The sequence below is a fragment of the Ochotona curzoniae genome, unplaced genomic scaffold, assembly GCF_017591425.1.
Source record: "Ochotona curzoniae isolate NIBS_2020 unplaced genomic scaffold, NIBS_Ocur_1.0 scaffold_4506, whole genome shotgun sequence".
Classification (NCBI taxonomy): Eukaryota; Metazoa; Chordata; class Mammalia; order Lagomorpha; family Ochotonidae; genus Ochotona; species Ochotona curzoniae.
The window spans coordinates 59,888,373-59,903,742 of NW_024467119.1; positions in this window are offsets into that span (position 1 = coordinate 59,888,373).

Consider the following 15,370-nt stretch of genomic DNA (forward strand, 5'->3'; position numbering starts at 1 on the left):
TCTGCTATAATGAACAGGACCAGTTCTCATAGGTAGGCTCATGGACCTGAGCCAGGTGACCTGGACTAAGAAGGACACCCACCCCTGGGGCTCACAGATCCAGCACCCACTACACAGGTGGGTCAAGGCCCCAGGCCATGTGACCTGGGATCCGCTGGACCAACCACATCCTGGACCCACCATGCAGGTAGGCCCAGTGACCTAGGCAAGGAGACCCAGGCCCCTCTGGACACTCCACCCAGGAGACTCACAAGTCCAGCACTCACCATACAGGTGGGCTCAAAACCCTAGGTCATGAGACCCGGGACTTGCTGGATTGCCTGTCCCTGGGGCTGATGGACCTGGCACCTACCACACAGGCAGGCTCAGTGACCTGTGCCAGGAGACTTAGACCCCTCCAACCTACTACCCCTTGGGCTCATGGACTCAGCACCCACTGCACAAGAGGCCCAAGGCCCTAGGCCATGAGACCCAGGACCTACAGGACCACCCCCCTCCCCTGGGACTACCGGTCTCAGTACCCACTATGCAAGTGGGCCCTGGGACCTGGGCCAGGAGACCCAGGCTCCTCCATACCATCCACCCCTGGGCTCATGGATCCAGCACCCACCTGACAGAAAGGCCCAAGGCACCAGGCCACATGAATTAGGGCCTGCTGGACCCCTCTTCCCTTGGGGCTCACAGATTCAATACTCACTGGACAGTCAGACCTAAAGACCTGGAACAGAAAACCCAAGCCCTACCAGATCCCCTAAACCCTGGGGCTCATGGACTCAACACCTACCATGTAGGTGGGCCCTAGGACCTCTGGACTCCCCGCCCCTGGGATTTATGGATCCAGCAACCGCCTGACAGGCAGGTCCAAGGCTCCAGGCCATATGACCTGGGACTCAGCCTACCCCCACCCCCAAGGCTCACTGATCCTGTACCCATCATGCAAGGTGGGCCCAGGGACTTGAGCCAGGAGACCCAGGCCCCTCCTGACCCTCTAATCCTGGGGCTGATGGATCTGGAACCCACTGCACAAGTGGGCCCAGGGCCCTAGGCCATGTGAAATGGGACTCACTGGGCCACCCCCCCCAACCCATGGGGCACATCCAGCACCCACCTCGCAGGCAGGCCCAAGGGTCCCTCCATCCCTAGGGCTCATGGACCTGGCACCCACAGCACCCAAACTGACATGGGTCATTTCTCCTTGGTGTCCACCAGCAGGTGCTTCAGGCCTAGTTCAAGTGAATCTGCCCCCAATTCCACCTTGTGCTGATTGGTATTGTAGTCTAGCCTTGCCCCAGTCAACCCCTAGTCCCAACTCGAATGTGAACTGGCTGGTTTTGCAGCCAGAATCGGCTCCTCCTGTACCCCATCCTGGTTCTCAGATCTGGCAGTGGATGTTATAACTGGTCTACCCTGGCCTACCCCATGAGCTGACCCATATGTATGCCACTGGGTCCTGTAACCTGGTCTGATTTGGGATGCTCCTTGCCTTTGTTTTTGCACTTACCTGCAGGGACTGCAACTTGACAAATGTGTTTGACAAGTGAACAAGTGGCAGATCTTGTGTGTACTGGTGGGTCCCTGGCCCAGGTTAACTTTGTCTATCTCTTGTCCTGGCAGGAATGGTGTCCTTGACCAATTGGCCCATACTCTTTCCAGTTTTTACTGTTGGGTGTTGCAGCCCAGTTGCGCCTCTGGACTCCCCACCCATGCCCAGACACAGACACAGTTCTCACATGGTTCAGTGGGATCTGAGACCTAGCCCAAATTGTACTATGCCCACCCTAACTCTCACGAGTATCAGTGGGTGCTGGAGTGTAACCCAGTCTGCCCCTCCTCAGACCCACGCCACACCTGTGCTGAGGGAGATTGCAGCCATGTTCAGCCAAGGACGATGCACTGATTTGGGCTCTTGCATCCAGCAGTGGGAATTCCAGCCCAACCAGGGCATCATTTTAGCTCCCCAACCAGGCTTGTTCCCATCCACGGTTCTTGCACATGCCAACAGAGATTGCTGTTCCACATGGGTGAACTTCAATGCTGGTCCCACAGTCTTCTTTTAACATGGATCTCCTAACAATTAGACAAATGCTTTCCCTTGAGGAATGGTTCATACATGGAAGAGAAGAGTTAGTGAGGAACTGCAAAAGGAAGAGGACCTTACAGGAGAGGGGCAGACACCAAAGATCAACCGAGATGGGCATGGGCAGTGGGAGCAGATCACCCGAGCAGGTAATGAGGAGGAACTCTGTCTTCAGAGAATCTGAAAACCACAGTCAACTGAAAGTCTAATGTGGTGATTCTTGTTAACAATTTACCTATTTTCACTTTATTTGAATGGTAGACCGAGAGAGAGAAAAAGGAATGGCAAGATCTTTCATTTGTCAACTCACTCCTTCAATGCCCCAAGGGTCAAGAACCCAATCCAGGTCCTCTTTGTGGGTGGTAGGGACCTAATTCCTTGAGCCGATACATGATGTTTTCCAGGGGACACATTAGCAGGATTGGAAGTTGGGGTTTGAATAGATATAAGCTATGGGCATCCCAAACACCCACCTCTTCCAGTTGTGATTCTCAATCATGCCTGGGCTACAATTGTCCATCCCAGAGGGTCAGATTGCTGCCCCACCCCATCAGGGTTCATCTTGGGGTGCATGTATCTCGGTCTCAGATGCTCCAGATGCTGGAGCGTCACAGTCAAGATGTCTGCCCCTCCACCTGTCTTCTCACTGACACTACAATGATGACGATACCTTGAGACCCAAACAAGGAAAATTAGCTTCTTTCTGCTACTGTAATAAACAACCATGGACGCTCAGTGACTTAAGACAGCTCACATGGTCTCTCACTGTGAAGGAGGTCAGAAGTCTGGAAAGGCACTACAAAGCTAAAATCAAACTGTGGGTAAGATTGTATTTTTTAGAAGCTCTGGGCAAGGAGTCATTTCCTTTCTTTTTCCTACTCTATGTGATTGCCTGCACCCCTTGGCTTATGGCCATCTCTTCTATCTCCGAAATCAGTGGCATAGCATTATCCAGTGTCTCTGTTGAGTCTGACCCTAACTCTACTACTCCCTCATTTACATAATGGACTCTTGTGATAGCAGAGGGCTATACAGATGATACTGGATGATTTCTTTTTTTTTTTTTTTAAAGATTTATTTTTATTATTTTTTCATTGGAAAGGCGGATATACAGAGAGGAGAGACAGAGAGGAAGATCTTCCGTCCGATGATTCACTCCCCAAGTGAGCGCAACGGGCCGATACTATGCCGATCCGAAGCCAGGAGCCTCTTCCGGGTCTCCCACGCGGGTGCAGGTTCCCAAAGCTTTGGGCCGTCCTCGACTGCTTTCCCAGGCCACAGGCAGGGAGCTGGAAGGGAAGCGGGGCTGCCGGGATTAGAACCGGCGCCCATATGGGATCCCGGGGGTGCAAGGTGAGGACCTTTAACCACTTGCGCCACCGCGCCGGGCCCTGGATGATTTCTTGATCTCAAATCTTAACCATGTCAGAAAGTTCCTTTTGCCATGCAAGGCACCTGCTGACGGGTGCTGGGGATTAGCATGTAGACATGCTTTCGGTCCATTATTCTGCGACTCCATGTGTATTTGAATGAAAGTAAGAAGTAGGGAGACCGAGTCCCATCTTGCAGTCACTGCTGAGGATCTGAAGGCCAGCTTAGGGGCAAATTTCAAACTGTCTGGGCTGTTCTTCTTCACAGTCTTTATGTAGACCTTACCAGGTGATTCTTTTAAAAAGAGTGCTTTTCAAGCAGTGCTTCAACACAGGGCAACATGGCTCCTGCTAATCAGAAGCTAGGGCTACCTTAGACATCTGTAAATGACACCAGAGCATTGATTTAAGGTCACTTCTGAATATACCATCAGTCCTTCTTAAACACATCTCCACAGGTTCTCAGCTGAGGTCTGCTTTGCATCCCACATTTACTTATACCTTGCCTATAGAGCGTGTAAGTTTTCAATTTCTCATTTTAAAGAAAAGGTTCCAATTCTGCAGCATGGCTGATGCATGAAATATCCACAGCAAAATTGCTTAATGCCCAGGTTTTCTATCTCCTTCAAATTAAAGCTTTTCAAACACCCAGACTCCATGCTGGCTGAATCACACGTGCGCGCGCACACACACACACACACACACACACACACACACACACACACACACACACAGAGTCTTTCTGCTGGCTTGGGGGTGGGGAGCAGGTGATACTGGTTCCTGATAAGTCCTAAATCTGGAGGATTTTTCTAGTGGAACAACTAAAAGGAATTGCTGCCTTATGATATATAACTACTACTTATTATAGATTGATCCATCTTACAGCAGGGAGGTGAAAGGCAGGGAGCTGTAGGAAGAACGAGAAGCAATCTGAGACTGGAGTGAAAGTAACCTTCTAATTGCCTTTTCCATGACAGCATCATAAGCTTCTTTATGGCAGCTTTATTTCACAGTGACCTGACACACTGCTGTAATTTTCCTGGTGTCACTCATGCAGGTTTAAAAATGATTGGTTTTATGGCTTTTATTTGGGAATTTGTCAAGGTTTCACATTTGCGGAAGCCTTGAAGCAGTGGCCTAATAGTTCATAATTTGGTGTTTAAAGGGAGATTGGTGACTGACCCGCTCGGGCCCGCAGGTGCCTGGGCTGATCACATCCTCTCACCTGGCAGGGAAATCTCCCTAATTCCTTTTACACCACAGTCAACCTCTGCTGCTGGCAAAGTCCACTGCAGGTTCCAGGGGACTCCTGGCATCTGAGATGGAAGCCAGAGCCTCCTGACCAGGGTGGTATTGAAACCTAATTCCCATGAAACGTTCTTCAGGTGTTCGTAAACCCAGCCTGGGGCCAGCAGATTGTGGCCATCAGGATTTACACACTCCTTGGCTGACTCACAGGCTGGAAATGAAAAGTGCTGGACTCCGGTCCTCCTGCCTGGCTCGCCTTAAGATCTCCAAGCTCCAAGCAGATGTTTTTAAAAGCCTCAGTCTTGAGGACTGCTTTGGCCTCCTGCCACTCTGTGTACTCTTAGGTTTAATGAAAACTGGGGCCTCCCCAGCTCTGCCCCTTACGGTGGTGGGGGAGAAGGAGGGGGAGCAAGATTCTTTGGCGCAGCATGGCTCCGTGCCTCAGCCGCACTCTGGGGCCGGCTGCGAGGTACAGAAACCCGCGTGCACCTGCTTCCTTCCCAGCTCCCCAGGCTGGTCTTGGCGTGGCGCATACCTGCTGCTGTTTATCACAGTTGGCTTGCTTCCCCCTCAGTGTGCCTCAGCGTAGCTGGTGCTGATTTGAGCAGCGGGCGTTTTTTTTCTGATGTGACCTCTGCCGGGCGGGAGATTGATGGTGGCGTTTGCTTTCATTATGTGTGGAGGCTGCCTCATGATCTCACTGCGTGACTGTCAGAGCCAGAGCAGAAAATGCTTCCCAGAATAAGCCTCCGGTATTATCTTTGAACATATGTTCTTGATTAAACGAGAAGAGGAAGGGATCTTCGTTTTTCCCATTTGGAGGTTAGAGTGGAGGGTTTGTCTAAAAACAGATTGCAGTAAATTGTGGGTTTATTTGAACAGTATGTCAACATTATTTACTCATGGAAAAAAAAATCTCAAATTGATAGGTTTCTTTTAATTACCTCATCCTGAAAGCTGCTCTCAACAAACAGCAAATATTTCAGGAGCCATTTGGATAAGTCTGGAAATGTTGAATGACTGGAAACTTGCCGAGAATAATACCTTTAAAAATGTTTCCATAGCTCTAAATAGGAGAAAACTTGATTGGGAAACAGCTTGTCTCTAAGCAAACCACGTATCACCTTCTGCACACTTGCTGGCCTCCCTGTAAGAGAAGGCTGGGAAGGTTCTTGCTTAATACCCATCACACCACCCAGAAGGCAGGCACCTGCCTGGGGCCAATGATCACCTGTTGGTGCTCCCACTGCGGTGACCTTGCACAACTCCACTGCCATAATACCTTCCTCTTGTGCTCATGCCAGGGAACACAAAAGCTAACTGAAAGGCAGTCCAGCCACCAAGCGGGTTCTAGGCCAGTGCAAACACCTCTTCTAGCGAAGCCAAATGGCATTTCACCAGCTAACATCCTTGGATTTTATGGCATGGTTCTGGCATGAAAGGAAGATCATCTGCTAGATGCCACCATTCCTGGGGTTCAGGATTGTTTGGGATAAGGGAGGAGAGGGAGAGGGCAAAGACATCTACAAGAGGATTTCGGAAAGTTAATGGAATATGGCTCTAAGAGATGCATCTAATGTTAGTACGAGAACATTGGAAGTCCATATATAGTTGATCATAATGTGCATTTTGATCTTTTCGAAGACCCCTGTGTGGACCAAGACACCTTGAATGCACTCACTCACAGGCTCAGCTTCTGCTGTGACTTTGTTTTCAAAACTCCCTGTGGTGTTTGTTGCATGTGTGCATGTATGTTGAAGGGCTGAAGAGAGTACTGGGAAGGAGGGGCCTGAGGACCTGCACATGGGAGGTTGGCATGGATTTGCAGTCTTCACACTGGGCCTTGAGCCCTTTGGGCACAGCTCAGCCTACAGAGAGCAACGCATGCACTAGCATTTATATTATGTTGATTTCTTGGCAAACAAATATTTCATCTGAAATGGGCATATGTGGGGATGATGAGAGGATTGCCATAGGAGCCGGTAGACTTGTACTAGTTGTTAAATATTGAAATCTACCAGTTGGCCAATCACTGCCTATAGCCTACTGTATGTCCCAGGAACTAGAGCCACTTCCCTGACCTGTCATAACCCCAGCAACTAAAGGCCTAAATGCCTAGTACTGAGTGATTCTGATGAATGGCTCATGAGCCTCAGCAGTGGTCAGGAATTCTGCATCCTGGTCCTGTGTGGATATGCAGCAGCCAGTAGCCTGAGCTTCAGAAAGACTCTTGATCCTGTACGAAGCTGGTATCCCCCTGTTCCTCAGCCTCAGCTGAGTCTGGTGAGAGAGATCAGACAAGAGAGTCTTTCTGGACAGTACTTCCACTCGTGCCAATAAAAACCACTTTTTAGAAACAGTTTTGGGTCATGGGAGGATAGCACAGCTTTCCTCTCCAAACACTTGCAGGTCATTTTCTCTATATCTCTTTGCCATAGAGACCAGTTCAGGAGTGGAAAATCCAGTTCTAGTCCCAGTGCCAACATTCACTACCCCATGACCTTGGGCAAGGTATATTACTTCAGTGCAATTTTTTTTTCTCGTCTGGAGAGTATTGATGCTGAACTTGATTTCTTCCAGCTGTAACAACAAATGATTTTAGCTCTTAAATTTCTGTTTACTAGCCCATTCACTCACTCTGTCAATGGGTATGACATTTATGTTTCAAAAAGAAAGCTAGCAAATACTGCTTAAATATGAGCTCTGAAAAGAATGATGACCGGAGTCCAATGTGGTATGACAAAGGGAGTTACTGGGCACAGGATGAGGCTGGCTTGCTCCACTCCAACTTACATCAGTCAAAGCAGGTGAGCTTTTTGACAGAGCTCAGCTGATGGACATTCTTGTTAAAATGGTGAAAACCACAAATTCTATTTCTGCTTCACAAGGCCAAGCTCATCTGTCTTATGCTCCTGCCCTGAGACACTTTTAAAATATGTGTTGTGATTAATCAAGGACCATTATTGTAAACAAGCACCACTGTCACATACTTGACATAGGGTAGCGTTAGGTTTTTAATGGAGTTTGCAATACTTTTGATTTTTCTGACTCATTTTGAGTATTATAGTATAGCTTACACATTTCAGTATTCTCTTTTGATTTAAAAAATTCCAGTCTCTTACATTACATTTTTTTTACATGCCAGATGTAATTTTAGAGTAGACCAGGGGAAGGGAGTATTTTTTCCTTTTATTTCAGAGTAAATACCAAGTTGTGGGACCCTGTTGTGGCAAAGTACATTGATCTGCTACCTGTTCACCAAGATTCCACATCAAAGCACCCATTCAAATTCTAGCTGCTCTATTTCTGATCCAGCTTCTTGCTAAAGTGCCTAGAAAAGTTGGCCTAAGTACTTGCACCCCTGATACTCACATGGGACTCTTGGGTAGACTTTCAGGCTCTCAGCTTTGACATGACTTGGTGTCAGTCATTAAAAGCCATTTGGAAAATGAACTTGAGGATGGAGTATTTCCCTTTCTCACTGTCTGTCCCTCTGCCTTTCAAATGAATAAAAATAAAATCTTTTTAAAAATACGTCAGTTGTAACTTGGAAGCTGATATACAGAAATGTATTTTTATTCATTTTGATTACTAGCTCAGTCCCTACCTGGAGGTTCTATTTACTTGGACTGAACATAACAGGATTGACAAGGCCACACAGGACTCAGACACTGTCATATCGTCAGGAGGATTGCCCTTCAGAGTCGCAGGGCTGGAGGATTTGTAGCTCTCACTGAAAGGCTATGATCTTCTGCAAAGTGTGGGTCCTGGTCTGACTATCCAAGGCTTCACACAGATAATGTGGTGGGTTTGGGGTTCCTTTAGTAGGTTTTTTAGAAAGTGGATTCTTAATCTGGGCTCTCATCTCATTCCTCTATTTCACTTGTGCTTCCTCTCTTGTCCTGTAGCTAAAGTCTTGTTGGGCTTAATTCCAGTTTGGTTTTAGGAATCATAGTTTTTTGTTGTAATTTGTTTGTTTTACAAGCAGCACCGATGATGCTTAATAAGTTTAGGCAGAGAAACTTCAGACTTCTGTATTTTGAAATCGTAGGGTTTGTTTCTATTCACTTCTTAAATTCTAAAAAATTGATTAATATCACTTCTTGTTACATGTACTTCATTCAGAAGTTACAAATAATGGGCAGAGTACAACCTGATGGATGCCCCATTGTCCACTGCCCTGCTGTCGGAGTGTGATGTTGAGGGCTTGCCAGGCATTTGGTAATAATACTTTAAGGGCATTTTGCCCTGACTCTTCTATAATGGCAAATTTACCAACATACCCACTGTCCTCCTTTACGATGTGCACAAAGAGCCTGCCTCGACTCTTTGAAGCACACTGTATGACTGTGATAAAAACTAAGCAAAAATGTTAGGCACCACAAACTTTGAGATAGGATAAGGAAAACAAACACTAAGGGGTGACATGAGGATCTTGTCTGTGAGCTTTATTTCTCTGCTGTTTTTACCTCCCCTGGAGGATTTCTTCCATTCCAACACTCAGCGATGGTTTCAGGCCAAGTCCCAGAGAGAGAGGAATATTCCTGTCCCACTTACCCCAGGCTCTCCTGCCCAACCAGGGCCCCCTTTTCCTTGGTGTCATGAACATCTCTGCTTCAGTAGGCACTCAATCCCCTCCCCTGCAGAGCCTCATTCTCTGATCTCAACAAGATCAAAATGTATCTCTCTTGGTTCAGGAATATATGGAATGTTAACATTTGGGCACTGTACGGAAGGCAGAGCTACTCCAAAAAGTTCTTTTTGGGGATATTTATTTAATTACTTGAATGGCAGAGACAGAGTTTCCATTGCTAGTTCACTTCCCAAATGCACACAAATGTCAGGACTGGGTTGGGCCAAAGCCAGGAACCAGAAATTTGATTTCCTACATGTGTGGCAGAAATCAATCCCTTGATCCACCAATGCCTTTTTGAGTGCACCTTATCAGGAAGTTGGAACCAGGAGCCAGGGCTGGGCACCAAGTCCACTCACTCTGATACCAAATGCAATCATGTCAATGGACATTTTAACCACTCGGCAAGACACCTCCTTGAAGCTATGGTGCTCATGTATCTTTGTGCTGAGTACATAGAGTGTCAGGAATTTTGTCAGTACACTGGAAGACAGTGAAAATTAGCAAGTTCATGGTAAAGTTTATCCTTGCTATGTTTTGCCACTTGTCTACTGTTGAATATAACCCCGTATCAATATGCTTATAGTCTGCAGGCCTTTCAGGGGAGAGTTCTCCCTTGCTCTGGTGAACATTTTGGTTTTGATTTGATGTTCCCACCACCTCCCATCTCATTATCAGAAAAATTTTCTATTTGTCCTCTGTCATATTATATCTGCCTATTAAGTTTTTTGTGGACGTCATAGTAATGGCCAAAATTAAAATTTTGCGTTTTATACAAAAAATGTGTTGCTTTCTCTGATATCTCAGAGAGCTACAGGATTCTGAATTCTGGTTGGCTATCAGGGACATGTGAACACTAACAGGGTCAGGTGAACACGATCAGGATTCCACAATGGCTAATTTTGACTGATCTTGTTTAAAAGATTTGTACATCTCAGCCAATGAAAAGTTACATTTCCTACATGTGTGTATTTAAGGGAGCGTGTGCATGTTTTAAATAATGACTATGGCAAGGAATGTTGACTGAAATACAAAGCTTCATTTGTGACTCTCTTGAGTCTGGGCCCTTGGGTGTTGTGGTGCTGTGACTACCTCCAAACAAAAGGGACTGTTTTGCTACACGTTTCCTGTTCCTGGAAAATTACATAGTTGAAAAAATTTCTGTTTTTTTTCTTTTGAGAACTATCTTTGTGCCAAAGTGAAAAGCCTTGCAGACATTGATCAAGTTTTCCCCCACATCTTCTCACCCCCAACGTCTAATAATTCTAAAAAACAGAAGAAGGAGTGAAGAGCACTTGTCACTAAACGTCTGAGTAGTTTAAAATTTCCAGATGCATTGCATGCAGTTATGTCAATTTTGGACTCACACCAGCCGTGAAAACTACCCTGTCTTTTTTTAGGAAGGAAATTGCATACACATCACAAAGAGTCTTGTGGAAAAGTGGTTTTCTTTTTGCTTTGTCTGAGTTCCTTGCACATCAGCTTTAACCACGCTCAGAGCCGATCAACATTTTCTGCTGCTTGCCAAGCTTGCCCCACCTCGGCTTCGTTGCCAGAGTGGCAGCCTTGTATCAGTCGGTTGCTAGGAGGACAAGATGGTGGCATTGTGGGCTTGGAAGGGATAGTGAGGTGGTTTATGTAATGCCCTTATTTTATAAATGAGGAAATTGAAGCTCAGAGAGTCTGAGTGGGTGGCTGGAGGCCGCAAGCCAGTCCATACTAGTTTGACAGCCGATCAACTCTGCCTCTCTGTTGATGGAAGGCCATAACTGCAGCACCACAAGGGAAGCACTTGGAATACTGCCAGGCACGATGTAAACATAAAGGTATCTGGGGACACCTGAAGCCACCAAATATGTGATTGCTTCTGATGAAGTTTTCATAGTAAGAGCACTTCTTCCCTTCAACTAGCCCCCTCTCGTTTCTTCCAAAATGACTGAGAAGATTTAGGGACACATCGGTCTCATTATTCAGATCTTTCAGAGCTACATGAAGTTCACCATAATTTAGATGTGAACATGTCATTCTCATGGAATAATTACTTCACAGTAGACGTTTCCACCAAAATGATGAGTCCTTATGAGGAGAGTTTTGTCTTAAATCAACAGTTCAGAAAACAGAAGATTCCAGTAAAGTGGTTTCATCACCTAAGTTCTGCATCCAATTCCGCAAAGAAAAGAACGTGTTATGTTTAAGGTATGGTGACGCTGTGCGGCCCACTGACCTGTGGTGGTCTTCACTTGTTTCATGTTCGTCTTCCTTTCAGTATGGACTGAGATAGCTTGCTCTCGTGACCATGCAAAAGCAACAACATAAGCGGCTGCACTCTGTGATTCTGTAACCAGTTTCCACATGGTTCACTGCTCGGCTGAATCCTCCACTGTTTTTTAGCCCTTCTCCCAGGGTGTTCAAAGGATTGAGGTTCCAATGTGCATCATTTTCTCCATAAAGTCAGAAATTCCCCAGAAATGGAGGAAATGTAGCGGGCTCATTTTGCTTCTGACAAAGATCTAGGGGAGGCACCTTCTGCTCCAACTGGTTACATCAGAGATGTTTTCAAGTCCATTTCCTGTGGGTGTGGCTTGCTTGTGGTGTCTGAAGGTCTATGTAATCACGGACTGCGAGATTCACTTTTAATTTGCTGTTTGGATGCCAGACTACCTTTGTTCCCTGTCCTGGAATGATTTCCAGGCTTTTCTCATGAAATCTCACCAAAGTTTATGCAGAATCATATGAGGAAATTATGTTGGAATAACTTGTTTATTAAATGGTTAGAATGCAATGGGATTTATTATTCTATTATTTCTGGCAAACGTGCTCTTCAATTTTCTTTCTCCAGTCACAGCTCTTCAGCCTGGTTTTCAGCCACTTGCAGGTCCGATACTCATAAGAAGGCCCCCTTTACTGAAATCTGCTCTGTGGTCCCCAGCAGGACTGATCCAAAGCTGCCACAACCCAGAAGGAAAGGGAAGCAGCCCCTTTTCCTTTGTGTTCTTGTTATTTTTCCTCGACCGTCCTTTGTTCCTGGTCCCCTCTTCCTTGTTCTTGTGGAATTAGAAGCACTGGAAACAAGGTGGAAGTGTCTCTTCTTTTGTGTTACAATCTCATTCCCTCCTGCACCCCCAGAGTTTCTTCTAGAACTTTAAGCTGTGGATGAAATTCCCTGAGCATATCGGGATTCATTGTATCCTCTATCACTCTGGAATCCAACCCACCCCTCAGCCCTGATCAATTCCTAAATCACTGGTAATAACTGCGTTCCCAGAAATTTCATCTTTCATATATGCTCCTCCACCTGACGTTTGGGTTTCAAATAGAGTTTTGTTTGGCTTTTTGTTTTTATCCTACATGGTTTCCTTTATTTCATTTGCATGTGGCTATGTAATTAAAATTTTATTATCTGCAGAATCTGATTGTGTTACAGTTGTAGAACCCTGGAGGATCGAGTCTGTTATATTGGGAAGTTTTGCAAATACCCACATAGAGTAAGAAGAGCCACTCTCCTTCTGGTAGCCTTGCCTGATCCTGTGACTGTGTCTCTTGGAGGCATAGTGACAATGCCTTCTTATTCCTGCACAGTTCCATAAAAGAATATATTTTAAAATTTCTAGTCTCATATTCACATATTCTGAATAACAGGGAAGTGACTGCTGAGTAAGTTTCACCATGTTTTATCAAGGTGTTTTTAGATTTTGAGTGTTATTAGTGCTTATTGTCTAGCTTTGGATCATTCAACAAAATTCTGAAACAAGAGGGACTATTTCACTTTGTTCTGTGCACGATTGAACCCCAAGGTTTTTTTTTTTTTTTTAAAGATTTGTTTATTTTTATTGGAAAGGCAGATATACAGAGAGGAGGAGAGACAGAAAGGAAGATCCTCTGTCTGATGGTTCACTCCCCAAATGGCTGCAACGGCCGATCCGAAGCCAGGAGCCAGGAGCTCTTCAGGGTCTCCAACATGGGTGCAGGGTCCCAAGGCCTTGGGCCGTCCTCGACCGCTTTCCCAGGCCACAAGCAGGGAGCTGTATGGGAAGTGGGGCCACTGGGATTAGAACCGGTGCCCATATGGGATCCTAGTGTGTGCAAGGTGAAGACCTTAACCACTATGCCTGGCCCAAACCCCAGGTTTTGTAGGCCACAGTTCTTAACCTCATTCAAGAACTCTAAACACCTCCTACACAGTAAATCCTAACCCTCCTAAGGATTTGAACTCCAACATTACTTAGCTGGCTGGTGAGAACTTCAGTTGAGTAACACTGGCTGTATATTTGACTTTAGATCTCTGATGCCATTTTATAAGATGTAAGGGTTCAGAGGATAGCTACTAAGCCCTATTTGGGATCATTATTATAATTTCTAGAAAAGGAAGATTAGAGATGATCTCCTTACGCTACGTTCACTTTGGGTTTGGATTTCCTCCCAGACAAGCTGCAAGTCACATGGAATTGGTATTAAGGATATTGGAGAAGTGGCTTGAGTGTGAAAAACTCATGGCAGGTCAAGATACTACCTCCTGCAGCCATTACGTGCAGAGCATCTGGTTTCTAATGGTTTGCAAGGTCCCCTGCCCAGTGATTTCCCAGAGGTGTCATGGAAGCCTTTGGGAGGTTGCTGAAGGGAGTTTGGTAAATAAATAAATAAAATAAACAAATAAAAACAGTGTGACTTGATGTGGAAGAGCAGACCATGCCTGGAATGTCGAGTTCACAGACTGTTAATGCCAGAGACCAGGGTCAAACTCTGCAGGCAACAGTCTGAGAGTAGGCAAAAGTCCACGACCAGGATCAAAGCTCGAGGGTGGAGGTCCACAGCTGGGCCACTGTCCAAGGCCACAGAACTGTGTGCTTGAGGCTATCCCTGAGACAGTCATGAACTGACTTCTGTACTTGGCCAGGCTGTTGTTTGCTGACCAACAAGCATTGACTGATTAACAACAGTATGGGATACAGATACCAAAGTCTGTGACAGATCAATTTCTATCATCTGACTCACCAAGCAATTCAATAAAATATTGAGGCAGCAAGGCTTCTAGGTCGACACCCTTCCTCAGAGAAGGGCACAGGCCTCTGGTCCCCTACTTTTGTAGTTTTTATGTGATGTCTGTCTCATTTCTTATTTTCTCAATTGCATGTCACCTCCCTCTCCAACCCTGGCGGTGGTAGAAGCTACAGCAGCTTTGAAATATTTGGAATTGTATTGCAGATGGCTGTCTCTACTGAAGCACTGTTGGTTTCTAGCACCCTGATAAGTTTTCTAAACAGATTTCTCAAGGTATAACTGAGTATCATCTTACCCAGTTTTCTGAGCATTGCCCTTGTCTCTATGTGTTTTATGCCGTGCAGTCCGTAGGCCATGATTGATTGGACTGGATTGGACAACTTGACCCTTGTAAGCTCAATCTTTCTTTTAAGAATTTACTGAAAAATAGTCTATATTGTAAATGTAGGAACTGAACATGGAACAAAATAAAACAGAGGGACCAGCACTGTGGGTGAGCTGGTTTAGCTGCCACGTGTGATGTTGGCATCACATAGCGGAGTGTTGCCTTTAGTCTTGGCTGCTCAGCTTCTGATCCAGTGACCCACTAATGCTCCTGGGAAGGCAGTACATGATGGCTCAAGTACCTGGGTTGCTAGAAGCCATGTGGGAGATAAGAACAGAGTTCCTGTCTCTAGGCTTCTTCCTGGCCCAGTCCCAGTTGTTGCAATCATTTGGTGGGTGATCTCTCACTCTCTCCCTGTGTTCGGTCTCTCTGCTGTTACTCTGCCTTCCAAATAAATACATTTTTTAAAAAAAAGAGAGTTAATAGAGATAACTTCTTTGGAGTCTGAGGACTTACCAGTTCTCCAATCACAGCATAACTGTAGGTATCCTTCAAATGATTTTCATTTTAGACAAACAGTAGCTGAAGTTGATTTGTCTCACTCAAAAGCAAGATGGCCTCGATAAAGGCAAAGAACACTCCAACCTTGTAATATTCCTTCTGGTAGGCAATATGTATAAATTCTAAATTCCTTTAAAAAAAAAAAGATTTATTATGTG